This window comes from Equus asinus, chromosome 20 (assembly GCF_041296235.1).
Source record: "Equus asinus isolate D_3611 breed Donkey chromosome 20, EquAss-T2T_v2, whole genome shotgun sequence".
Lineage (NCBI taxonomy): Eukaryota > Metazoa > Chordata > Mammalia > Perissodactyla > Equidae > Equus > Equus asinus.
The window spans coordinates 96,833,399-96,861,249 of record NC_091809.1 but is presented as its reverse complement, the minus strand read 5'-3'; the positions used below and the strand labels follow the sequence as shown (position 1 = coordinate 96,861,249).

The 27,851-nt window shown below is 50.5% G+C and overlaps 1 protein-coding gene and 1 long non-coding RNA gene across 21 annotated transcripts in view; one reads left to right on the top strand and one right to left on the bottom strand.

The window, feature by feature from the left end:
- BMAL1 (basic helix-loop-helix ARNT like 1) overlaps positions 1 to 27,851 on the bottom strand; it is a 104,607-nt gene that overhangs the window by 46,188 nt on the left and 30,568 nt on the right. For 7 of the 20 annotated variants that reach the window (XM_044752930.2, XM_070491154.1, XM_044752933.2 and 4 more), the window contains one exon: positions 12,102 to 12,159. The exons of 9 other annotated variants lie outside the window; for them this stretch is intronic. The gene's annotated coding sequence lies outside the window, so the exon portion shown is untranslated. Of the gene's footprint in view, positions 1 to 12,062; positions 12,160 to 27,851 lie in introns of those variants that run through there. 4 more of the 20 variants (XM_070491160.1, XM_044752934.2, XM_070491155.1 and 1 more) reach the window with 2 other exon arrangements.
- On the top strand, positions 566 to 25,831 carry LOC139041150 (uncharacterized). The gene is made up of 3 exons (XR_011495894.1): positions 566 to 701; positions 13,821 to 14,038; positions 25,038 to 25,831. It is a non-coding gene; the product is annotated as an uncharacterized lncRNA (long non-coding RNA).

The following is a 27,851-nucleotide window of genomic DNA, read 5'->3' as shown; positions in this document are numbered from 1 at the left end:
GTTAAGTCAATGGGTGACAATCACAGAACTCTGGAGTTGCGGGACGATGAGACGGCGAAAAAAAGACACTGACTTCCCTACAGAGATGGAGACCCAAGGAGAAGGGGAAGCCAGCAGGCGGACAGCCGCTGCCCAGGGCTGGGCTGCACCAGGGCCTCTGGGGTGATACAAAGACACCTGGCTAGGAGGTCTTTGGGGCACAGGGAGGAGAGGCCCCCCTATGTCCCACCTACCATAGGTTTTGGCTGACGGGTAAGGAGGCCTCAGATGGCGACCGCAGCCCCAAAGCCCTAAAGCAATCCACCCACACAATTTACTGAATACCCGTATATGCCAGGTAATTTCTACAGTGAAAGAACTGGTAGTTCGAGTAAATTTCCACCACGAATTGCATGTGGCAAATTTCGATTCGGGACAATTTTGTAATAATGAAGACACTGTTAGTGTGCTGCCCACAATCACTCATTAATCTTTCAACAAATATTTACTGAGGGCATCCAAGTGCCAGGCACTGTTCTCCACGGCAGGGCTGGGGCTGGGGAGACAAAGATCCTTGTCCCCATCTGTATACGTTCTGCTGAGGAAGGCAAGCGAAGGAGATAAACAAGGAAATTATACTGGCTGGTGGTAAGCGCTGGGGAGACAAGCCAGAGACGGGGCAGGAGGAGCACTGGAGGTGAAGGTGGTCAAGATGTGAGGAGGTGAGGGGTCGAGCAAGGAGCCTTCCAGGCCGAGAAGAGCCAGTGCACAGGGCTGTGGTGGAGCCACGGATGTTAGAGGACCAATGACTGGAGTAGGGTGGGGAGGGACCACAGGGCGCCTGGCAGACCCCTGCAAGGGCCTTAGCTTTGACTCGGAGTGAAATGGGAAGTGGCAGGATCCCACTGAGGGTTTAATCTGGCTGCCGTGTTGAGAAGGACTAGGGGGAGGATGGATCCTGTGGGGGGACTGTGTACATGTGGCCGTGGGGGACTGTGTGTGTGCGGGCGGTGGCAGGAGCGTGTGCATGAGTGTGTGTGTGGGAGGGGTGGTAGGCAAAGGGAGCACAGGGAGGCCAGGAAGGAGACGACGACAACAGTCTGGAGAGATGGCCAGCTCAGCCCTGGTCTCAGGAGCAGACTGGTCTCAGGAGATGAGGGGCTGGGAGGCGGCTGAATTCTAGACGTTTCTTCAGGCGGGCTGCGCTGATGGACGGGATGCAAGGCGGCCGCGGAGTCGGGGCTGAGTGGCCGTGGTGGGTGATGGGTGGCTGCTGATTCCTGGTATACTCTGAAGGGACAGCCAACGGGATTTCCTGACTGTTTTTCTGATGTGAGGGGTGACAGCCAGTCTGTGAAGGGCACAAAGGCCCCCAGCCAAGGGGGCAACTGGGGGTGAAAATCCAACCCAAGCTCCACTTGCCAGGCGGCAAGCCTGTGTGACAGCTGGAGGAAAGGCGCCTATGAGATGTCTGAGTTGCATCACAGGCTACACTGCGGTCTGTATACCCATGCCCTGCCTTTCTGGAGCAGTGTGGACCTCCCATTTACTGAGCATCCAACGTGCCAAGGACGGTGCTGGCCCTTACACAGCTTGTTTGGTCCTCACAACGCATTATTATCAACATCATGTAGAAGATGGCCCTGAGCCTCAGAGAGGTGCAGCAAGTTGTCCAAGATCACACAGCTGGGACGGGGGAACATGGACAGAACCCCGATGTGCCCCACTCTAGAGTCAGGACTCCGCACATGCTCTGTTGGTTCAGTGACTCAGCAAAAAAAAAGCAAAAGCTCCGTCCCAAGTAGGGACGTGCCCACCCACCCGCCTCCCTCCCACAGGGCAAAGATGCCAAACCGGCAACAAGGACATGAACAACTGGAGGCCGGGGGAATGGCAGGTGTTTAACTGGTTAACTCAGAGTTAACAGATGACCCTTTCTGTTTCAACTCTGACGGACTGGACACCTTTCTGAAACGCCCTTGTCCCCTCGCCTGCCCTGGCTAGCACGGTGTGAGGAGACGATTTCATGCTAGGACGCAGCCCGAGGCCTTCCACAGGGCCCCAGATCTAAGAGGACCCCCTGAGCGTGTCCTGACCCCAGGAACGACCCTGCGTGTTCCTCTCTTAACTGAAATGGAATCAGCTTGTTTTCTTTCTTCTGTCTCTTTCCTACTCGAGGAATAAAAAAAAAATCCTGCAGTGATTTCAGTTTCGTTTTTCTGAGCTCTGGTTGCAGCGAGCGAGTGTTCCATGTCTAAGGAACTGAAGAAGCACAAGCCGTAGAGCCTGGGGTACTGTCTCTGAGAACATGCTCAGTGCAGGAATCACAACAAAAATAACAACGCAAAAGCTGGAGCAGCGGAAACCACACGCAAGGCTTTTCTTTTGCGCCAGGCAGTGCTGTTCCACTGCGTTCTCAAGGAAGAAGGAACCAGTCCTCGGAGTCCAGGAAACTGCCTGCGGGTCCTCGGCTCGCGAGCGCGGGAGAGCGCGGATGCCAACCCAGGTCTGACTCCCAGCTCGTGACAGGTGAAGGGGTCTTATCCTTTCCGAATTCAACAAAACGAAAATGAAACCTCCTAGAAATCAATAAAAGCCACACACCTCCGTGGAAAAATCAGTACAGAATACGAACAGGTAATTCACACAATTCATCCACGCAGGCAGACGCCACAAAACCACCCAAACAAACTGGGAAAAGAGCAGGGAGCTCGGCTGGTTTTCCTTTCTGTAAAAATCTGCACATGGATGTAAAAAAAAATATATGTACAGGTGGGAGGGGTACAAAAAACAGAGGTGGTAAAGATGAAAAAAGAGGATAATAAAAACTGTTTCAGACTCTTTAAGCTTATGCTTTTCTAAAACGAAGAGGGGAAACATCAAAACACCTTATTTCTCTGTCAATGGATGCAGTTAAAAATTCTGACTTCTATTACATATCCTTATGTAAAAGGACATTTCTAAGAGAAATGAAACCATTTCTTTTTATTTCAAGTCTATCCTAAGGTTTCTCCAGCTAATTTATAAACTGAGAAACACACACACTCCCTCTCGCATACTCAAAGATTCAATACAATTATTTTTAACATTCCTTTCACTCTCTTGAAATGAAATTTGTAAGTAATATAACCTAACAACACATAATTTCACAAACAATCAACGTAATACCCTCACTGTAATACAAACAAAGGAAATAAAGTTAGTTAAAATAAGATAACAGGCCCATCAATATGCAAATGTCAGGCACAGGGACTCCAGAAGAGGCGATGGAAGATAAGGAGATGCTTGTATCTATATACAGCAAATAGGCAAACCTCATAGACTTGGTGGTTGTGTTCCTGGAAAATGCAGTGTATACTAAAAACATGCAAAAAGCATTTGTGTTTGTGTGTAAAATGGAGCCAGATTCCAGGCTCAGACAACTATATACAGGGTTTCACCTACATGAATGCCCACTCAACTTTAGGAAGCTGTGCGGGATGATGGTGTCACAACCCTTCGTTCTCCACTTGTTACATCTGGCATCCCGGCTGCCCCCAGTGAAAACCCCGCCCCCACCATCAGGACAGCCAACCGCCCCACACATTCCCAAGGTGTCTCATAGGGGGCTCCACGTACCCAGTCAGAACCAGCAGGTGGCTCAGCTCTCTCCCACAAAGAGAAGGGGCAAGGAGAGGTTAAGATCTTTCCCCAAAGACACACAGAAAATCAGCAGTAGTCAGGACTAGAAAAGGAGTAGACAGCGGAGGAGAAAGGAAATTCATATTCTAATATTCATATTTATTCACTGCAGGACATTGCACTAGGTGCCCTTGGCCACGCCCGTGGAGGATCTCGTCCCATCCTCCCAGCAACCTCAGGGCTTAGTCCCCAGGTTTCAGACAGACACTACAGTTCAGGGAGGTGAGCTCCCTGCTCAGGGCCCTATTTCTGGTAGTGATAGGATTGACTCTATCCAGTCCTTTTTCTTTTGCTTTGAGCTGCTTTCCCTCCAGGTCTCTGGGCCTAAACCTGGGGGACCAGGTCCCTCACTTTGCTGCTTAAATCTCTAGGAAACAGTATCTGGGATGCACTCCACCTGAAAAGAAACCAAGAAAGATGGTTCAATCCAGCCTCTCCATCCTTCTGGCTCAGCCAGGGTGCGGCCAGGGCCTGGACCAGGAAAGCCCAGGGCCGCTGACCCCGAGCACAGGAAGCGGACTCCTGACGATGCCACAGATCGTCTGCCCCCGACTCCTGGGCGAGCCTGGCCTGAGCTGCCAGGGGTCAGAGCACGATGACCAGCACAACTGCCAGGCTGGGCCCTGGGGCTGTTCCTGCCTAGGACGGCCCAGGCCTCCACAGCCCCACCCCGCACTCCACACGACGGCAGGCCGCTGAGGGGCCGCACCCAGGCCACGAAGGCGGGAAGGGCTGGACAGTGAATGAGGGCTTGGTTGTCCAACGTGGAGGTGTCAGGGCTGGGGACCACTCCCCAACAGTCACCGCAGCCTCACAGTGCATCTGCCTCTGCTCATCTAACCCTCAAAACATCCCCACGAAAAGACTGTTCAAATATATTATTATTCAATACTAACACTGTTATTATTTAATATATTATTTAAAATGCCATTAAAAGTGTTATTTCCATCTTTCAGAAGAGGAAACCGAGACCTTTGTGACTGGCACACAGTTACCCAGGTAGCGAGGGGCCGGGCCACACTCATCCCAGGTCCGATGGCCCCAACCTGACCCCTTCTCCCTCCCTCCCCTCACCTCAAAAGCCCCTCCTGATTGAGGCATTTCGGGAAAGGGTGCGTTTGGCCCCTGGCCTCCCAGCTGTGGGCGCTGGGGCTGTGCTGTGGACCAAATACGGCGTAGGCACTTGAAGAGGTGTCCGCCTTGCAGTTCCCAGGCACCTTCCTCCCTCTGCCTGCTGGCCACAAAGCCACGACGAAGCCTTTGACAAGAAACCTACTGCATCAGACTTCGTGGTCAGGAAAGGAAAAGACTAACAGCCACCTCTGTCACCCTGACCCAAACCCAAGGCTCCACAAGGCCTGCCGGCCCGGCAGAGCTGGGACGAGCCCGTGTGTGGGCGCCGGTGCAAGGCCAGACCGGCAGTCTGCTCTGTCAAAACCAACTGAGGAGGCTTCAGAGAACACGGTTCAACTCAGGATTTCTTGCAAAACAAGTGAAGGTGGGGCCAGCCCCGGTCTAGTGTGCCACGGGCTTGCTTTAGGCACTGAGGCCCTGAGCTGTGACAGCCCCGCAGCCAGGAGGCAAGGCTCAGGGCCGGACGGCGGGCTCCAAACCTCCCCTGGGCCACTCCATGTGCGACTCCGGACGAGACTGGGCGTGTGTCCTCAGTCTCCTCACTGGTACAAGGAGGACGCTGGCAATACCCACCTCACAGGGCGGCTGCAAGAAGTCAACGAGACAGTGCATGTAGGGAGCTGGGCACAGTGCCTGGCACACGGTAAATGCTTGATTCACGTCCACCTCTTGTGAACACTAATACCGACAGCCATACCATGGAAAGGATGGTTGAAGGCACTGGAGGAGATGAGCCGGTGGGGAAAGGGAGGGAGGGGGCCCGTGAGCATGGCTTCCAGACCTGGAAAGTGAATCCCGCCTCGCCCACCCACCTTTGTTCTGCGTGGCTACCAAGGGTAGAACTGGTCACTGGGGAAACAGCGCCACGAAGCAGGTTTGGATTCGAATAAAGGATTTCCTACCAGGCATACATGTCCGTAAAGGGGAAGCAGGATGCCTGGGGTGTGGTGCCCGAGGGGGCCAGGGACCTGCCTGTCTTCACGAGTACAGATGGGATTTTCCTGCAGCACAGTGGCCAGAGAAAGTGACGCCTCATGCCCCTGCCCCCTGGACCACTCTGTCTCTCTGATAAGAGCCAACAAGTGCTGATAGCCGGGGTGCGGCTGACCTGCCCAGAGGCAGCAGGATGGACTCTGGACCAGACTTAACATACACAACCTTCAGGACTTTCACTTAATGCTCTCAGAACACCGTATGGTGGTGGTGGCAGAGGTGGCTGTGGCCAGCAACAGCTCAATGAACCAAAAGCATTTCTTGAACGCCCACTGGGTGCCTGGCACAGTAATTCAGTGAAAGTGTGAGATGACAGGGCCGTGGTAACCAAACAACACCATTTTCTTACTCTGGAGAATTTAAAACAGCATCAATTACTAATGCCACTGTCATCTGGGGGCACGCAATATGAAGTGGCCAGGTCGGCTGTCTCCCCGGGCAGTGCCTGGGACAGGAAGTCTGCGGGTCATCCCAGCTCACAGGCAACTTCCCAACCTCCTCTCAGGTGAGGCTTTTAATGTTCTTTACCACCGAACCAGTTACTGACACACACCCCTCACCTGGGTTCACTGGTCTCCTGGGCTGAGCCACACACAGGAAAAGAGGCTGGGACACAGGGCAAGGGCCAGGGGTAGGAAAACAAGTGAGAGAAAGAGGAGAATCTGCTCCCTGAAAACTGGTTCAGAGGTGGAGACCCAGGAGGTGCCCCCATCATGAAAAATCAGTGCCTTTAGAAACTATAAAAATGAAAAAGCGTTTTAACACTAGAAACTATTTTATCAATAAAAACATTCTTAGACTATATTAAAACTACAATACAAATCCAAGAAAAAATACAAAATTCTCAAACTTAAGCTCATCACCTATTTCCTGTGCAATTATTACTGCTAATTTACATGTCTCAACTCGCAGAACTCAAAAGCAGGTAAGTAGCAGTAGGTATCAAAAGATTGAGAAAAAAAATTTATGGAGGTGATGCTGAGAACATGCTATGTACTGACTTCATTCTTTGCCACCTGGCAACATGTTTGAGAACCACTGTCCAGGGTGGCCAGGAACTCACTGGGCAGGAAGACGGACCATCTCTTCTCAGAGAGAATGTACTCGATAATCCGAAGACCCCAGCCTGAGCAACGCGGGCTCCCAGGCTGCTGCATCTGCCACGGCCCTGATCCCTCCCTCCCCATGAGCCTCCTTGGCAGCTGTAGGTTCACGGCCCAGAACATCACTGTCCTTCACCCTCCGGTCAGCTGTCTGTAGCTAACTCCCACTGCTTCTTCCTGCTCTGTAACCGCTCCTCTCCCTCTTGGCCACTCTGTGCTGACTGCTATGGCCTTAATTTAGGCCTGGGTCACCCCCTCCTGGCCTACTCACGTCTTCTAAAACCCTTGCCTTCTAGCATTGCCAAGAGTTGACTTCCCCAGAAGCTTGCACAGTCCATCCTTCCCCATAAAGTTTTCCCTGGGTCTCTCTGCCCGCTCCCAGCCTCAGAAAGAGAACTAACACCCAGAGCCCACTCTGGCCCAGGCACAGCGCCAGGCATTAGCCCAGGGCAAGAAAGAGACAGGTCCCAGCTCACATGTCGGCTCTAGTCCATTGATACTGGCTGCCCAGACTACTGTGCAAAGAAGATTCTGAGGGTTAGAAGAAAGACCACATGACCAGGTATTGCTTTTCTACCTGGGGGCCAGAGGACGGGAAGGGCAGCACTCATGCCGCCCACACACCATCCCAGGAGAGGGTGGAGCACTCCACGGGACTCAGGACCACACAGCCCTGGCCTGCGCCGCGCCCCAGCCCTTCACTCCCTTTGGTATTCCCATGAAACCTCCTCAATGATCCATTCCCAGGGCTCCTCCCAAGGCTGCAATATTTATCTCCACTGGCACCCACCATGGCACAATACCTTCCCTCCCCCAACACTCGGCAAGCGTGTGGCACCTTTTTCCATTAGAAACTTGCCAGCGTCTGTAAAGCCCTTCCCAAGCGGGTCAGAGAGCAACCGATTTTACCTGGGCCTTGGTTTCAAAATACACAGCTTCCAAGCTTCCCTGCCTTCCCTCTCGCCCCCACTCAACTAGCTGGTTTGCTGCCCACACAAACCTTGGTCTACTCAGGCATATGGGGATTATTCAACTGTCTTGATGTCTGTCTGTCTGAGATTGTGAACCCTGAAGGGCAGAAATCAGATCTGTTGAATTCACTGCTCAGAGCTTGGCACAGCAGGGCGCTGTCAGAGAAAAGCGCAGAGCCCGTGGCCACAGGCCAGCTCTGTCATCACTTGCTATGGGGCCCTGGGCAAGTCCCTCCTCTCTAGGCCTCACTTCCCCATCTCTAGTAAGATGTACTTGAACTAGAGGGTCTCTGAAGACTCCTCCAGCTCTAACGCGCTACGAGCACACAGGCCCCACAGCAGCACACTGCTGTCTTCTCATGACTACGTGGGAAACAGCCTCAGGGTGGGCTCAGCGAGATATGACAACACAGCTCCTCCGAGCAGCTAAGATCCACCACTGTGATGAGTGAGAAACCCCAAAGCGGACAGTCAGTGGTCTGGGATGGACGCTGTATGGCCAAGTTTAATGGACAACAAAGGGGGATATTATCTCCCTTTGAGAACATAAGTACAATATTCTATATTTATACCTTTCATCTCTTAATTTAGACAGTGTGGGACTTTTTCTGATCAGCTCTCACTTGCCAATAATTTCGCTCTACATCTAAATGAAGAATAGGAGTCATATAAGTTCACAGATTGAATGGATGGTTGATTTACAAAGCCCTTAAAATGTGGCTGCAGGCCGATGCTGGCAACCCCATAATTAGATATGGCACGCTCTGCGATGATGTATTTTTTACTGTTTTTTAATAACTCAGTTCTCTTTCTGGGATGAGGGGAAAAATGGAATTTGTTAAAAATAAATCGAGATTGAGTGGCTTTTCAGCCTTCTGCTGCTTGTTGCTCACAACATTCTATAAATAAAAGAAGCCGTGCCCCGCAGTGCCCTGTAAACACCCACAGACATGCAGAGCCAAATTCTCCCATTACGACCCCGTGCCAGTTGCCAGGCTACTGCAAGGACCTACTTGAAAGGCGGCCATCTAGGCCATTTCCTGATTAAGCTGCCCTGTAGCAAAGAATCAAAGCCTGCTGCCTTGGCATCGTATCCAGCCTCAAATAATTGCTCCGTGTTCTTGAAATTAAGCCCTTTCCTTGTGATCGAATTACAATTCAGAGGTAAGTGGAAACCTAACTGCCTGTCCGTCCGTCCATCTGCCTGGGTCATGTGTGTGTATGAGATCCTGGGCTGTCACATGTTGGACTTAAGTCAGGCAGCAGAAGTGCATTCCCGACAGTGTCTTTAATTGCACTGAGCAAATCAAGGTCAAACCAAAGTAGGTCAGCTGTGAACATGACAGGTGAGTCAGAGGCAGCCCGCCCTTCTGCTCGCTGGCTTCCCTCGCTCATCGGTTTGGGTCACTGTCGCCAGATGCAGCAAGGCATTTAAAGTCCATACTGTACCTCGCAGGGGCGATGCGCTTGGCATCAGGTGTCGCCTGACTGCTCTGTGGTTCAATGGGCAACGAAGGCACTGGGAGTGCTCTGGCCGGGCCTCAACAAGCTCTTAAAGAACTGTGCAGAGAATCAGGAGGCTGCAGAGGGCCACAGTCTCGCCAGAAGAGAAATTAACATCCAGCTCCGGACATAGGAACCAGAAAGCTCAACGCAGTCGTGGAGCAAAATGGGCTCTGGCTAGAAACTAATCACCGCCTCCTACCCCGAAGGCCCCCCACTCAACGACGGCTCCCGGCGAGCGCTCTCCAGGCCCAGGAGCTCAGCCTCTGCTGGGGGGCCGGCTAGTGAACAACGACCACTCAAAAGGGAACTGATGGCTACTCAGTCAGATTCTCCAAACTCGAAACTGGGACCTCTGCTTGGGAGACGGATTGTTAAAAGCAGGATGTCTTGGGAAACTTGGGACCTAGAGGTCACAAAGTGCTATGTCTCCTCAGAGAGGCCATCTCCTCAGCCGTCCAATCGAAAGGGGCCGTTCCTGTCACTTGCACACCACCTGTGAGTTCTAATTTCTTAACTTCTGAAACGACCTGGTTGTTTTGTGTCTCCTCTGATTAGTATGTGAGCATCATGAGAGCAGAGGCCTTCTCTGTCTTGTTCCTGAGTGTTTCCAGAGCAAGTAGAACAGTGACTGGCCCTCAGTAGGTGCTTAATAAATATTCATTGAGTAGAGGAATCCATGCCAAACCTCTGGAAGTGCATTCCAGGTACCGAGCTCCCTCAGTCCTCACAGCAATGTCACGAGGTGAAATTATTATCTCTCCAGCACAACAAGAAATCAAGGCTCAGAGAGGGTGCGTGTTTTTCCCAGGGTACAAATCTAGTAAGTTGATGGAGCTGGAACTCCAAGCCAGGCGCAAAGAGTTCTGATCTTGGCTTTGAAATGAGCATTGGTTGCTTTTAGCATTTAGAAAAAGCAAAGAAGAAAAACTTTAGAGGAAAAACTACACATCAGGAAGAGCTTTCTATCAAATGATCTGATACATCGTGGATTCAGCTCCCGCGCCCCGAATCCACGTGCCACGTCCATCTGTAGGGGGTGCTGGCACAGCAGTCAGAGCGGGAGGGAGGGTTCTCGGGCCTCCCTTATGGAAGGTTCCTTCCATCTTTCTGTGGGACCCCGAAGGCCAGGCAGAGAGCGGGGTGGCCATCGGCAGCGACATCCATGGTTCCTGTCGCTGTTAGAAACAGCAGGCTGACTCCATGGTTCCCTGGAAAGGTCCCAAGGAGGGGCTACAAGTGAGTTAGAAGACTGGGGAGTTAAGTACTTGGAATCTGCCTTCTCCCAGACCCATACCTTGAAAACTGGAAGGAAAAAAAAAGAAGGAAAAAGGCATACTCTTTAAGACTGAAATTCCAAAAATTTTTAAATTGCAAAGTAGAGATTTACATTTACCTGAATTTAGAACTCTAAACCCTGCTGAAGCTAAGCTTATGCACCTTTATGATCTATAAATCACAATAAAATTCCCACGAGTCTGATCACTGAGGCCAAAAAACCTCCCCAGGCTGTCTGCTAGATGCGGACTACGGCTTGAATTTACGTGCAAATCAGCAGGTCAGTCCCAGCAACATGGCCAGGCCAGTTCTAGTGGGTGGATGCATTTCTCTAGTATGGGGAAGAAATGAAAATGGCAAATAGTATAAAGAAAATAGGTATTTCCAGTGCTACCAGGATGGCCCAACAACCTTCAAATACCAACATCCTACCGAAACAGAAAACTCTGTAGTTGTGAATGAGGAGGGGCAGGATGACAAACGCACATGTAAGCTAACCTTCCAGATCTGAATTTCTCAGCTGGGATCCCTGGGTGGGCTTCGGGGATAATGTCTCATGAAAAATGTTGGGCTTGTGAGCATCTGTCATGCGCATTTTTCTGGAGAGAGCCCCATAGATTTCACCAGCTTCACAAAGGATCTGTGACCCCAAAAGACAGGAACACCCACCAGGCCTTTCTGGTGCTGCTCCTGTCCTTTGGACAATCTGCCAACACACACAACTATACGGGACACCTCCCTGGCTTTCATGGTAGACAAGGTGACATTGACAATTGGGGAAAACTGCCTAAGCTCCTGCCTGGACACCCCAGCCAGCGGGGACTGCTCAGTCAATGACTGAAAGGAGGTCACTGGCTAGAAGGGACCAAGGAACTGTGAGCCTTAGCTTGAGCCCACTGCCCAGCAGGAAACAAATGGCACAGCCAGGAAGACCAAGAATGCAAACTTAGGGACCAGAAAGTCTTAGGCAAGATAAACTTGGGAGCAACAGTGTGGGACAGGAGAAAGAACACGGGCTTCAGAGCCAGGCAGGCCTAAGTTCAAATCCTGGTCCCGCCTCCATACTAGCGGTGTGGCCTTGAGGCAGTAATGATGATGCTGCTGACAACAGTATCTACGTGCGGAGCTATTGTTTACTGATGGCACACTGTCCAGCATGCAATAAAGCAAGTACTTATGTACTTATGAAATCACGCATGTTATTTCATTTAATTTCACAGCAACCCTAGTACCCTATATTATCTCCATTTTCTAGATCTGAGAAAGAAGGTTAAAGAGATTACGTTGCATGCCTGAGATCCACAGCTGGTTGGGATTCAAACCCTGGTCTGTTGGACCCTAGGCCCATACTCTTAACACTAAGCTCCACTGCACTGCCAGGCTTCAGCTTCCTCACCTGGAGAAGGATAATAACACTTACCCTGCAGGGTGGTAGCATGGGAAGCGCTTAACACAGTACCTGGCACACAGGAAGCTCCACGGGGTAGCTATTCACGTTATTCCTACGACATCGGGACCTTTGGAAGAGAGAGGGAGGTGTGGGAGGTGAGCATCTGGCTGTACAGATGGTGCCGCATTTCACTTCACAGGGCTCCACAAACAGGAAGGGAACTTGGGACCAAGGCTTAAGAGCCCGGGATGACATACTCTCGGTTAGGGACAGAGAGGGGACACCTCAGCAAGACAGAATGTGTTTACTCAGAGATGAAAGTCTTTTCATCAAGACTTGGAGGTGACCGGGGGTTTCTGGAAGAAGGCATCGTTCAAGCCCAAGGAGAACGTTCTCAAGAGGCAGTACCAGACAGCACGGTGACGCCCCGGCTAGGAATGGGTACCTGCTGTCAGGCTGACCCCTGACCCCTGAGGGAGGACGAGAGTTCCTGAGCATGTCTGTGGTAAGGGAGACGCTGAACCCCTGAGTTTTCAGTGAACTCCACCTGGAATCTGGGCAGAACCAGGTACTCTAAAAAAAAGGGGAGTTTGTTAGAGCCAGTCTCTTTTGGAGTCAAATATGGAGAAATGTACCCATTGCAAGAAAGAACCAATGACTTAGTGTGGCAGGTAGTGTGAAGAGGAAGGACCCGTGTGCAGGAAGAACAGCGAGAGTCACTGAGGCCACCATCTGGACCACACTGCTAGACGGAATGGGGGAGTCTATAAAGGAGCAGAGTCGCTGCCTGGAGGACCAACAGCCTGGCAGAGGACGTGCATCCTGGGGCTGATATTTGCTTGGGAAAAAAACATCACGGAGGTTTTCGCCATGCCTCTGCCCAGACCAGCTCATCCCCTCCTGTTTTTCTTATAAAAGAATCCCCACACCAAGTTACCCAATAGGAACCAAAGATACTCAAAGGTCGTCACATCCTGTCATCGGTCTCCTCTTCTCCATCCCCACAGCTCAACACGGGGCTCAGCATCACTTCCCTGGACCATTTTAACAGCCTCTAAACTAGCTCTCCTGCCTCCTCCTACAGTCCGGCCCCCACATTGCCACCAGCTGGCTTTCTAAAATAAAGCTGCTGACCACGTCACTCACCTCCTGAAAGATGTCTACTGGATTTGCACTGCCTACGGAATAAACACCCAAGTCTTCACTTGCATGAATTCATTCATTTTTTCACTCACCCACCTAATGTGTGATGATCACCTACTGTGTGCCAGGCTCTGTTTTAGGCCCTAGAGACAGAGTGGTGGATGAGAGAGGTAAGACAAAGACCCGTCCTCACAGGTTTACATTCTGGGTAAGACAAACCATAAAGAAGACAAATAAATATATAACATAAAGTCAGGGAGTGATGAGTGCCAATGAAGAAAAATAAAACAGGGTAAGAGGTCAGAGTGATGGGGTGGGACAGACCCTCTACCATCTCAGATGGGTGCAAGACCACCCAAAGAGAGAGCAAAATGGAGTGAAGGTGAGCCAGGCAAAGATGTCAGGAAGAGCGATCCTGATAGTAAACAGCAAGTGCAAAGGTCCTGAGGCAAGAAAGAGGAACAGCAAGAAAGACGCAGTGGCTGGAAAGTAGGGAGCAAAGGGGAGAGTCCTAAGAGGTGAGACCAGAGAAGTAGGAGGGGTTGGCAGGCTGTGGCTAGCAGTGTAGATACTTTTCCCAGGAGGCTAGGAGGCCAGCGGAGTTTTGAGCAGGGAAGTGACATGATCTTATTTACCTTCTAAAAGGTCACTCTGTGTGGAAGACTGACAGCAGTGGGGGCAGAGCGGAAGCAGGGAGACCTGCCGAGAGATGAGAACGTCTGGAGGAGGGTAGAGAAGAGCGGTGGCTTTCAGGACCTACTCTGACAGAGCGGTAGCTGTCAAGAATGGCAAACAGATGCTGTGAGGAGCGAGGGCAGGAGAAGATCAAAGACGAGGCCTAGATTGTGGGCCTGGGCATCCAGGTAAATGGTGGGGCCACGTAATACGGGCAGATGGGAGAGGGGTAGGGAGGTCTTGCTTTTTTTAAAAAAAAAAAGAATCCAGACGTCTGTTTAGTGATGCTGGGTCTAGGAGACCCACTGCACGTCAAAGCGTGGATGCTGAGTGAGCATGTGAACTGGCAGCTCGGGAGGGAGGTCCGGGGTCCTCAGTGTACAGATGACGACCAGGACCCGGCCACTCAGGCCCCAGCTCTTGGCCCCCGTTCCAGACACGCACCCAGGTGTCACCTCCTCCACGGCTCGGGCCTCCGCCCTGTGGCTCCTCCTGCCTGGAACGCTCCTCCTGACTTCTGCAGTGTCGACTCCGACTCGTCTCGTCTGTGAGGCCACTCCTGACTCCCCAAGAGAGAGCCGCCTGGTCCTCGTTTCTCCCACGGCACCCTGTTCCATGCCTTGCCCACGGCACAGCCCACGTGTCCCACCGTCTGTCTGCACCCTTCGTCCCTGTGAGCTCTCGGAGGCAGTGACTGTACGTCTGGGCCTCTCTGCAGCCACCCCCCAACACCAGGCCTGGGCGTGGCAAACACTGGGTACACGAATGGTGTTCTCTGCAAAGAGGCGCAAAAGAATAGGAGCCTGCGCACGGCTCCCATCGCAGCCGCCATCTGCAAGGGGAGACAGAGGGCCTGAGCCCTGTCCCTGGAGTGCTAACAAGGCCCAATGGGTCAACGCTTTCTTCCTCTGAGGAGTTTCTCCACGACACAAAAGAGCTTCACGAAATCTAAGGGCGGAGCATCCTGGGCTGCTCCGGGGAAAACAAACACTGCAGCCGAGCCAGGTGTTTTGGGCTCCGCTGCAGAGAAGGCTGGCGAGTCCAAAACCAAGGCCCTCGGGAGTGGGAGACAGAGGGAAGGAGAGCGACCTTATTTCCAGGGTCTCCTGGAATCCTGAGGGTGAGCCTGGAAGCAGGTCCTATTTGCCCTCTTCCACAGATGCAGACAAAAAGTATCAGAGAGGTTAGGTGATTTGCCCAAGGTCACAGAGCTGGGAAGTACAGGAGCCGGGATTCACACTCAGGTCTTCCTGAACCATCACCTGGGTTCCTTCTAGCACACTCCGCAGCCTCACTCTATCGTGGGAGGTCACACACGGGCAGCATCCTTGGGAACCACCTGCGCCCCAGCCTGCACCGAGGCGATGTGGTTCTGGAGAAAGGATGTGGTTCACCACTGTTACTGAGGAGTCACCAGCAGAGCCGGCGCCGGACTCTTGGTCTCGGACGCCCAGGCCGGGCTCTCGGGCCCCTGCTCTCTGTCACAGATTCCTTAAAGGGCAGAGACAGCACAAAAAATTTAACAGTCTAACCGATCTGCTTACGAGCACCTCAGAGATAAAAGGGAGACGAGTGGGAAAGTGCGTATTATGTTAGTTATCCCTGCTGCGTGCTTCTGGTGGGAAGCTCAGTGAGGACACTCACCACACTGAGTAGTTACAGAACCGGCAGCACAATTCCAGCTCGTCCACCTACTGTGCGCAAGGCCCTGAGCAGGTCAGCAGGGGACAGTGAGAAGCCCAGAGTTGAACTGTGGCAACCCCACTTGTGCAATGCTCAGTATATTAACCTTCCCCAGCCTCAGTTTCCTCATCTGTAAAAAAGAATCAAGAGTTGCTGTCCCACAGAGTTGTTCTGGTGATGACATGGGATGACAGAGGCCCCTGGGGTACAGGAGTGACGCAGTAACATCCAATGGCTGGGAGCGTGTTCATTGCTGAGAAAGCAAAAGAACTCACTCATACTGTAGAAAAAAGGAAGGAAAAAAAACAGCTACCCCACAGCTCTCATCAAAACTCAGCAGAGTGAGGCAGTGTCATCCTCTGAGGACTGACTAAAGCATAAAGAAATTCTTTAAGAAATTTTTAGTGGATGAGTGTCTTAACATAGGGTGGGGAGAAGGAGAGGTGGAATGAGAGGAAAAGGGAAAGGGCATTTGAATATATCAGTGTACTGGTTAAGAGTCAAGAGAAGTTAACATTTATACATAAAAAACAATATCACTTTATCGCTAATGGATACAGCTGCCTATTAATTTACATATGGCCTTATCGTCTCTGTCAAGCTCCTATTCAACCTTCAATACCCTACTTGCTTGATGACTTCTTGCATCCCACCCCACCTGGAGGTTAATTAATCTTTCCTCTATTAATTGATTCTTATGGCCCACATGACACTGTCTCTGCTCACTGGGCTCCCCTACAACAGTGAGCTCCCAAGAGCACACGTTGTGCATGATTCATCTTGGGGTTCAGGTGGTGGCCTTCCCCTGGCCCCGCAATCACCAGCCAGCAGCCACTAGTCTGGAGCATCTCCGGAGGAGAGTGTTCTCTCTCACACTGACGAAGTGTCTATTCTGTGCTGAACATCTGAGAGGCACCTTTCAAATCCTAATTCACATATTCCTCAAAATGCCTCTCTGAGAGAATTATTATGCCTATTTTGTAGGAGGGGATACTGAGGCTCAGAGAGGGGCGGTCAACAGCCAAATGTTCACCCCGCTAGTAAAAGCAATGAGGACAGGATTTGAACCCAGGACTATCCAACTCCAGATCCTTGTTTGCATTAAACCAGACCACCCTGCATGGGTCTAAAGAAGCTGAGGGCATCCGGGAAGGGTCAGTGGTCTGGGCATCAAATCCACCCGCAGGCTCCTAACTCAGGTTAGTGCCACGGAGCTTTGGCTGATACAGCTAACCTGTTAGCAAAGCCAGGCGCCAGTCAGAGAGGCAGCGAGGAGGCCTCTGGAGAAGACGGATTCAAAATTCCACCCGCAGTCAGCAGGCTGGGGCTGAGCCCTCCTGAGACCTGTTCCTTCTAAGGAGAGGGAGAAAGCTCCTGGATCGGCTGGGCTCAACCTCGTGTGATCAGTGAAGGCCCCTGGCCAAGAACTCACGGATCCTTCCCAAATGCTCAGGACACATCCGAGAACATAACCGTAAATGCTAGCACTCCTAGGAGAGCGCTGTGGACAAGTGACCACAGGAAGTTTGGGAATGTCACTTCCCTCCGCTTTCTCCACCGCCAGCTGAGTAAAGGAAACTTCCATGCTGTGCTGTAGGCAAAAAGCTCTGCCTCAGCCTCACAGGGGTCTGACTCCCCCACACGTGGAGTCAGGACACCTGTGTCCAAGGCATGGCCCCTTACCAGCTGTGTGACATCAATAAGCCAGAACTTCTTTGAGCCTGAGTGTCCCCAGAAACAAATAGGGACGGGAGGTCGTAGGGATGCTCTGAGAAAAAACACCTGGGAAGAACCTGTCAATGGAAAATGGCGTTCAGATGCAAAGGGTGTCCTGGGAGCCCTCGGGTGTCTCCTCATCACCTGCTATCTCCCATTCCCCAGGCCTCTTGGGCCTAAGGCCTGCCACTCCCTGGGCAGCCCATCTAAACAGTGACCCAGCCTCCAGGCTGAGTGCTCCGCAGCCCTGGTTGAGCCGTGGAAAAGGAAGCTGTGACTTGGCTGTGATTCTCCCAAAGGCGACCCTGCACAACGGAAATCCTTACGTAAATATTTAATAATTCAACCGCTACAATAGCTGGGGAACATTTTTGTCACCTTGCAGGGTAGTAACCATCCAAAATCAAGGTATGAAAATCATTTAATTAAATCTATAGACTTACATATATTGAACATTTAAGCCAAACGTGTCATTTTGACGGCATATTTGCGAGTTTCTAAAGTCTACTTTTCTTATACATGTTTAAGCAAAAACTGGGTTATTGGAGCTATTATTGGATAGTCTTGGGAGGAGCGTGAATTGGTACAGCCTTTTTGGAGGGCAATTAGGCAATATTGATTCAAATTTTACACGGCAAACTATTTAAACCGAAAGTCCTACTTCGCGGCATCTATACCATAGAAAATCTCATGCAAAAGTTCATGGGAGCGTGCAACAACTTCCACAGCAGCCATGGTGGCAATGGCAAGGATCAGAAGCAACTGGGTGATTTCCAATACTGGAATGATTAAATAAGCTTACAACGCATCCACAGCATAAAGGACAACTGTTAGAAATAACAAGGTACATTCATTTGTACGTATAGACTCGAAAAGATAACCATAGTAATTGTCAGTTGGCTATAAAAAGGAAAGCTGCACATTATTCACAACAGTCAAGACATGGAAGCAACCCAAGTGTCCATCAATGGACGAATGGATAAAGAAGACGTGGTGTATGTATATGTATACAATGGAATACCACTCAGCCATAAAAAATGATGAAATCTTGCCATTTGCGACAACAAGGATGGACCTTGAGAGGATTACGCTAAGTGAAATAAGTCAGACAGAGAAAGACAAATGCTGTATGATCTCACTCATACGTGGAAGATAAACAAAGAAACACACAGATAGGGAGAACAGATCAGTGGTTACCAAGGCGAAAGGGTAAAGGGGCACATGTGTATGGTGAAGGATGAAAACTAGACCATTGGTGGTGAGCACGATGCAGTCTATACAGAAACTGATAAATAATAATGTACACCTGAAACTGACACAATGTTATAAGGCAACAAGACCTTAATAAAATAATTTTTTTTTAAAAAAGGGAAGCTGCAGAACAGTATGCAGAGAATGATTCCATTTTTACAAAACAAAAGTAAAGACGTGCATTTTGGGGGTGGGGGGGACACAAGCAAATGGAAAAGTCCAGGATTACACCCAACAAAGTCTCAGAAGTGCCAGTCTTTGGGGAAGATTGGAAGTGGGGGTCACACAAGACTTTCTTCCTTTATGTTGATGCACTTCAGGGTTGTCTGAATTTGTTACAAAAGTACACTCTTTCATCATGACAGAAACAAAAAACAGATTTTAAAAGCTCATAGAGGGCTGGCCTGGTGGTGTAGTGGTTAAGTTCACGCACTCCACTTCGGTGGCCCAGGGTTCACAGGTTCAAATCCCGAGTGCGGAGGTATACAGTGCTTACCAAGCCTTGTTGTGGCAGCGTCCCACATACAAACTAGAGGAAGACTGGCACACATGTTAGCTCAGGGCCAATCTTCCTCAAGCAAAAAGAGGAAGATTGGTAACAGATGTCAGCTCAGGGCCAATCTTCCTCAGCAAATACAAAAAGCTCATAGAGAAATCACAATTTTAAGAGTTTCAGTGTTTGCAAGGACTCCCCCACAGTAACCACTGTGGGACACAGCACCGCCTCTCCCAGCTCTGCCTGCGGCCACCAGACCTGTGTGCTCACTGGCTGGAAGGGGTTGTGGGCTGCCTAAGGAGAGATGACAGATGGGGATGGTCTCCAGGACGGAGAATCTCAAACTCATCACCTGTTTCAAGAAGGACTCTGCCAACTTACAACTATTTCAACGAGATGGCTAATAAAAAGATTAAGCATCATTAACTGTTCAAATTTACAACATCATAAATTACTGAATTAAAACAGTCCACATGTTTTCAACCTCGCTTAAACAGGGGCAATCAAAATTTATATCCTGCAGTATCCAACATTTTCTGTTGACTTATAAGTCTTGCTGAAGACAAAAGCGGTTAACGAGGAAATCCCCCAGGGAGGAGAGAAGGTGACTCTATTAATCCCACAGAGCCTGAAAAAACACTAGAGCCACTTGGATTATCACAAAAATGACAACTTAGCGATGAAATAATCTTCCTATCTATGAGCAAAGTTGCTAATGAAAATAATTGTAAATTGGCGCACAGTGCCTAAGAGGTGTGGGTTAGGGTTAGCAGAGACTACAAACTCAATTACCCACAGGCCGTGTAAAGGCGAGCGGCTGGGCAGGGCCCAGCCAAGTGGAGAAGCAGACCCTGGAAGGGGGACCCCACTCTGCAGCATCACCACGAGGGGAGGGGATACAGACCCACCGCAGCCAGATCTTCCGTTTTTCATGAAGAGCTAGAAATCCCGACTTCTGGTCAGTATCTACCAATTTTTAAATGTTAGCCACTGATTAAAAAGTTTTAAAACACTGGGAGCACTGACAAAATACAGCTGTTGGCCAGATGCAGCCAGTGAGTAAAGAGCTCTCAACCTCTGCCTGAAAGTACCTACACTTTTCCAAACCGGTAAATTTTGTTCAATTTTTATTTTCGGAAGGATAGGAGAAAGTCAGGAAATGGTATGGAACGGAGATAAACACAAGAGAGTCAAGCAGCTGATATTAAGAAAATATTTCTAACCTACGTGAGAAAACAATGGTAGTTATCTATAATCAAATTCTGAACAAACTGTTTAAATTTATTCAGCTATGCTAGGCATAAAACTCTAAGAGTGAGAATTTCTTGGGTCCAGAGCAAATTCCCACAATTCACTGTCAACGAACCTACGAGAACTTACTATACTACTGTGTATTAAATGTTTCTTGTAAAAGATTTAAAATAATAACAGCCCCAGAAAGGGTCCTCTGTGCCAAGTGCTATGCCAGCCTTTGGCACCCGGGTCACCAGTGTGGGTCACGCAGCCTCTGGGCGAGATTCCAATTGAGGCCTGTCTAACAAATCTGCCTCCAAAACAAGAAACAAAAACAAGAACTTAGATTCAACATCATCAAATTGTGCTCAATTTTTCTAAAGCCAAAACAGTAACTGACATATTTGTGCTAATAATCATGCCTGCACATCAGCTGCAATTCACCAAGGGCTTTTCTCATACAGCGTCTCATGACAGCTCGCAGCCTTTCACTGCGCAGTTTAGACTTTGTATCTTGTCCAAAGTCTTCTGACAGCTATGATGAACAGCACTGCTTTTTAGAAACAGCAACAATGCAAACAGACATTGGGCGTTTTCTGCATCCAGGTACAGCGCTTGGCATGTTTCATCTCCCCCTTAAAGAACCTCATTCAAGGTGACTACTGTTACCACCATCCCATTCTACAGGCAAGGAAACTGCGGCTTAGGGAGCTCGGGTGGCTTGTCTCCAGTCGGACCTCGAGCAGGTGCAGAGCTGACATTCTGCAGCGGCTCTGCCTCCACGCCTGAGACCAGCGTGTCAGTGTCCCGTGAAGGCGGCGTTGTCCTGGAGGCCATCTGCGCTTTAAGCCAACCTCAGCCTGCTGCCAGCGCACGGACCTAAGGCGTGGCCACCGTCCTCCTGCTGCTCCTCCCCCGTGCCCACTTTCCCCACTTGGGCAGAAGCCATTTTTTTATTTTTACTTTTCCCCACTCAAGACCAGGATGAGTCACTCGGAGCTTAGCCAGCCTGGCCCTAGAGGGCCCTGGAGGCCCAGTGAGGGGCCCCTGGGGGACCTGGCTTCCCTGCCATCGGCCACAGCAGAGCGGCCCGGCCCCCTGCCCAGCTTGCAGGAGTCTAGACAGGCTTTCACACCACTGCTCTCTGAACGGGGTCTAGGAAGAGGGTCCTCTGAGTCACAACTCTGTGAAATGGTTCCCAAGGTATCGAAGTAGGAGATGGGGGGAAGGGGCGGTGCCCTCGGCTTGAGAGAAGAGGAAACATCGACTTAGCCAAGAGCTGTGAAATATCCATTACTCAAAGCCCTACATTAGACCCCTGAGAGAGGGAGACATGGACTCTAATGTGCACAAGGATAAATTATGCAAGTAAAAACATCAAGCAAGAAACACACACACACCCCCATACACACTCTCCAGCACAGGCACATGCACAAAAACTGCATCATAGAGTGGCTGATCTTAAGGTAATAACTCTGTCCTCCCTTACACCCGTCTGTAGACCCCCCTGGTCCTGACTACATAAGGTACCGCCTTGCCCGAGACCACACCAGGGCTGGTCCCGGGGGCTCGGAAGGACCAGGAGGGTGGGCACACGGGTGGTGATGACCCGTGGAGGTTAGAGCCGTCCTGAGAGTGTGTGCAGGTCCAGAGGTGCAGAGGAAGGGCGCTGGCCCTGTCCTGGGAGGAAAGAGGGGTCCACTTCCTTACAGGAGGGTGAGGAGGGGTTTGCAAGGTGGAAAAAGGACAAAGGGAGCGGCAGAGGCATAGACACTGCCTCAGCACAGCCGGCTCTGACATGCAAACAGAGCTGAGGGTGCAGGCTAAAACGTGGGGGGCCCCAGGGGATTTCCATTTACGTTCGCAGCCCAGACTCCTGTAATGTACGGGGCAAGGAGAAAAGCAGGCTAGTGGCTGCCTGGGCAGTCCAGCAGGCTGTCAGTCAACTCTGTGTCAAGGATCAGAGGCCAGGCTCCTGCCATTGTGGGGCTGACAGGGCTGCCCAGCAGGGAGAACACACATGCATTAATCTACGACCACACAAATAAATGTAAAACGGCCTCTGATGAGGGCTGAGAATGAGCGGGAGGGTGGACTGCTGGGACGTGCGGAAAGGGAGCCTGTGGACGACGGAAGAATGGGTGGGCACAAACCCAGTCAGGCACCTGGGGGCAAGCCCCTGCTCGCATGTCCTCAGTGGATCTGGACCTCGGTTTCCTCAAACAGTATCTCTGGGATAATAATGATAACACTTACTCCAGCCAACACCCACTGAGGCCCTAAACCTACGTGGTTACCCAGCAAGCACGTTGACAGTGCCTGCCACACAGCGTGTAATCAACAAGCAGTAGGTAATAATAATGGTAAAGGGGATGGTAAGACCCCGGCTTCTTATCAGGGAGGTCAGAGAAGGCCTCCCAAGAAGAGGCAGAGGAGCTGAGATCTGAAGGGTGAAGAGGCACGAACCAGGCAATCCAGAAAGAAAATGCATTCCGTGCCGAGGGAAGGGCTTACGGAAAGTCCCTGAAAGGGAAACAGCATCATAAGTATTTCCAGGCAAGGAACGCAGTCCCGGGTGCCCGCTGGAGCACCCTGGTCCACAGGTCACCTCTGTGCTGAGAATGGCTGCTTCTTCTAGGAGGCCTGCCCAGATTACTGTGAGCCCTCAAATAAAAGCTGCATTGTCAGCACAATTTCCCAGTTCTGTGGCAGAACTGGGAAGTGAAGAAGATGCAACAAGCCTTGAGCCAAATGTCCCAAACGAAAACATGAGAATGTATTGGCTACCACCTCGGTGCACCACGCCAGCTCCCACGGGGAATACAGACATCAACCTGGCACTGACCTGGGGTCAGAACCTTGTTCAATTTGCAACTTGTCAGTATTCACTGAGGACTTGACAAGGTTCCAAATGAAGATAAAGATGCTCTTGGGAACTTCCATAAAGAACCACTAGCTATCCTCCCCCCCCAGCCAGAAAAGCATCCTCAACTGGAGTATGGGGGGTGAGGGGGAAGCTGTCAGCTATTAGCAAGAATTATTATTTTGGCTAATTTAGAAAATTTGGGATTCATCCAGGATGAAGCTGGGTGGACCTCCCTCCTGGGCATTCCTTGATGGATTACTTTTCTTTTTGAATTGCTATTACTATCCCATCAACAACAGGAGTTTTAAAAAGAAAGTCAGAGGCTAAGAATATAGAGAAGTTATATTCCCAAGGCCTCAGTATGCTGGAAGACACAAGAGACAGCCACAAACCCAAGCCCAGAACAACCTAGAAGAGGGGTGGCCCCACCAAACTCAATGGCCAATGAACCAATTTCAAATACATCTGATCACATTATAAATCTGTTGTCTGGCTGCAGAAACAGACTTTGCTATTCTCACTCTTTCAACAAACAATTCCTGAGCCAGGTGCATTATGCTGGCACTGAGAACCCAGAGACTGTGTGTGTGTGTGTGTGTGTGTGTGTGTGTGTGTGTGTGTACTGTCCCCAACCTGAAGGAGCTCAGTTTACTGAGCACAACAGATAGTAAATGAACAGTTATGCTGACAAGTGCTTGGGGAGAGAGAGAAATGAGGGTGCTCTGGGAGCCAGGAGGAAAGTCATCTGCAGGTCACAGAAAGGGACAGGGTGGGGAAGGAAGGTGTCCAGGAGGGCGGAATCTGGAGCTGAGTTCCCGAAATGGGGAGGAGGGGTGGGTCATTCCCAGGAGAGGGCCCAGCACTGACAAAGGCGCCAAGAGGTGAAGGCCATTGGGAGGCTGGGCTGCGGGTAGAATATGGGTTAGGGAAGAGGTTAACAAGGAAGGTGGCCCAAGGCCAGATTATGAAAAGACTGCAGGCGGCTGAAGGGGCTGAGGTTTTATTCTAGAAGCAATGAGGAGCCCTCGGGGGCTTTTAAGCAGAAGACAGCCGTGATGAGATGTGTGAGTTAGAAACATCATGCTCATAGGAGTGTCGGGGTGGAATGAGGGAGGACCAAGATGGACAGCGGAAGACCAAGGAAGAGGCTGTTAAAAAAATCCAAATGATGAGTCCTAAACACAGGAGAGGGGCAGGAGAAGAAGGGAGTGAGCTGACAAATTGGAAGATGGGCTCTTCAGGGCTGGTAACCGATGGGACGGACTCCTGCAGTAGACACAACTGAGGGGTGGGGTCCCACTCGAGGCAAGCAACACAGGCAGACAGACATGGCACCAGGGCAGGGATGGTTTCAGGTGCTCGAGGGGCAGCAGGCTAGGAGGAGGTTCCAGGCTGGATGCATGAATGTGGGGGACTTCAGGCTCCAGGAGAGCAGGGGATGAGCTCACGCAGCCAGAATACTTGGGCTGACACAAAGGCACCAAGTAAAAGCTTACTAAGCTAAAGACATAGAAGAGAGAACCGCAAAGCAGGCAGCAATCCGGGAGGCTGGAGGGCAACCAGGAGACGCAGGCCAGACAGCAGGGTAAGCACAGACCCAGGAGAGGAAGGGAGCGCTCAGCACGGCCGGAGACAGGAGGCCCAAGACGGAGCAGCAGTGAGCTGGGTGTTAGCAACCACGGCCAAGCAAAAGAATTAAAACCAAGTGTTGACGGCTCAGCTGACATGTCTGTAGTCACCTCAAAGAACATTATTATGACTTTTTTCCTCCCGACAGCGTCACTGTCCTGCTTCATTGCTGGGTGAGGCCTTCCGATGACCCTAACTAAACTGTCCGCCCCAATTGCCCTCTACCTCCTTCTCTCCTGCTATTGAACTGGAGAGCATTCTCAGGCTGCCTGACCTTATGTGACACATCTACTCTGTCTCCCCCCCCTCCTAGAATGTCTGCCTCCTGAGGACAGAGAACTCGCCCTGTGTCACCTCTGTGACCGACCGCAGTGCTTGGCACACGGAGAGTCAGCACCTTGTCCCAAGTTGTCTGGTGTATCAGAAGCAACACACCTTCAGTGAGCACACGCTACCTGCCCAACCCCGCACTAACGCTGGGGGTGTGGGCGTGAACAAGACAACGCAGGACCTGCCCTCAGAGCTTGGAGTTGGAGGTGACAGAGAGAAATACCGAGGATTTAAACAAAAAATAGATTATAACTCGCATAGAGCTAGGCCTGGAATCGGACGGTCACGCCTTCTAGTGATATTTCCTTTCCAAGCCCGAGGCTGCCACCTTCTCCAACCATAGGAAAATTTTAGCTGGGCAAACAGTTAAAGCGTGTGAAGTTTGGTTCGTCTCTTCCAAAGATCCCACACTTCTTCCACCCTTTTCACAGACTCCTAAGAAATGGAAATACCCACTACGGGCTCTGAATGTTTAACCTGTAGAGCTCAATCTGTCTCTGGTCCTTCTACATAAGTAGGAGGAGAAAGTGCAGACTCCGGTGGGAGAGAACAGGGGGCAGCATAAACCGGGGGTCAGACAGACCCGGGTTCAAATCCCTGCAGCCTTGGGCAGGTTACTCAACTTCTTTATGATCTGATTTCCTTCTTGCTGAAATGGGAATAGTAACTCCCATGTTATAGGTTGTTGCAAGGATGAAATAAAATGAGACCTACAGAGCACTCAGCACTGTGGCCAGTACACAGTGGGTGTTCAATAAATGGTGGCTCTAAACCATGACACTTGTTGCTTTTACTACCAGATGTCTAACTGCCGTCTTCACACAAACCGAGCCAAAAACTACTTAGCATTCAAACCAAAGAATGTACATTTGAAATACTCCGAACATCAACTGATATCTAGTTGAATGACTTGAGGAATTATCTCAAATTCCCAGGCTTGGGCAGGCTCTGCAATAAGAAGTTTCATTTCAATTTCTTGGTCTACCCCATTTCCTCCTCCGAGTTAGGCAAATGCAACTATTTCCACAACAGGTCACATCTTGTGCCATGGCAAGAGTCCAAGCATGGGCTGGATTCTGTGGTGCAAGTTGTGGCAGAGCTGCGAACACCACACCTCAAAGGGAGCCTACAAACACAATGGAAGCCCAGTGTACACACAAACTCCCAAACACAGCTCGGCTCCAGAGAAGGAAATGAGAACCGGTCACAACATGCTTTCCCTGCCTCAAAGCTAAAGAAAAGGTTATTTTGACATGCAAATACCGAAATCTTATGTGTCTCTCTTCTTTTACCACCCAAACTCTCCATGAGTGGTCTATTTTACTAACGTCTCTGATTCTTTATCCCTCGTTTATGTCGGACCCTGTGCAACCTGGCTTCCTCCCTCCTTTCCTTCTCTTGGTATCATCAGACTCCTCAAGGCCACCTATAACCACCTTGTCACAAATTCGGCAGTCTTCCTTCCAGTCCCTTCTCCCTCGTCTCTGTTGCCCCATCCTCTGCCCTTCCTGGGACTCTCCTCCTCGGCCTCTGGTTCTCTTCTGTCTTCTTCTTCCCAACCCAGAGTTATGCTCATTCCCCAAGGTTCAGCCCTCTGCTCATCACGGGGAAAATTTATTTAATCCTATGGCTTCTGTTCTCCATCTCCAGACCCACCTCCTCAGTCCAGGCTTCAGCCCTGCATTTCCAATTATCCACTGGACATTTCCTGTGGATGAACAACTGTCATCTTGAATTCAATGTATCTAAAACCAGATGCATCAATTACCCTTCTCCGTCCCCAATACCCGTATTTCTGTCAATGGTATCATTGTGAATTACCAAGTTTAAATTTTCATCTTCTTTGGCTCTTGTCTTTAAAGTCTAAGAAGACTGAAAATCCTACGGTTCTCCCTTTGCAATATCTCTTCTCCTGGTCCTTTGCTCCAATTTTAACCACTGTGAACCATATGACCTCATGCCTGGGTTGCTGCTGCTGCCTTTGAACAGGCCCAGGCCTCTTGTCCAGCTGTTAAACAAATGTTCCTCACATGTCACTTCTGCCATTTCACTTCTTTGCCCAAAATAACGAATGTTCCTAACATGTCACTTCTGCCATTTCACTTCTTTGCCCAAAATAACTTCAATGGCTTTCCACTGCCTTCAGGACAAAGTCCAAGTGCCTTAGCCCAGCATGCAGGGTCTAGAAAGGGAGTGGGCAAACTAAAGCCACAGGCCAAATCCAGCCCACCACCTGCTTCGTAAATAAACCTTTATTGGAACGCAGCCATACCCATATTTACATATTATCTATGGCTGCTTTCATGCTACAGTGGCAGAGTTGAGCAACTATGACAGAGACCACATGGCCCATGAAACTGAAAGTATTTACCTTCTGATCCTTTACAGAAAAGGGTCGCTGGGCCTGCCCTAGAATAATTAGATGCCAGCAGATACTGCCAGACTTCTCGCCCATGACTCCTCTGGATGAAGTTCTTGCTCCTGTGGGTCTGTGCTGAGCCCATTTTCTTTACATCTTACACCTACTTTCTCAAGCTGAAAAACTCATTTCACTTGTCCCTGGACTTTTCCTTTAAAACAGCCCAAGTTCCACCTCTCCACGACGCCAGCTGCGTCCATCCCGTGTACCCTGCAAAGTCCTCCTCTGGCCTCCTTTCCTGCATCTACCATAGAAACCTGCAGGGAGACTCCCTTCTCCGGTGGATCCATTCCACCTGCACTGCAGCCTTCTCAAGGGTCCAGGCTCGGGAACCTCCACAGAGCAGCGCCAATGACAACTACCTTGACCTGCCTTCCA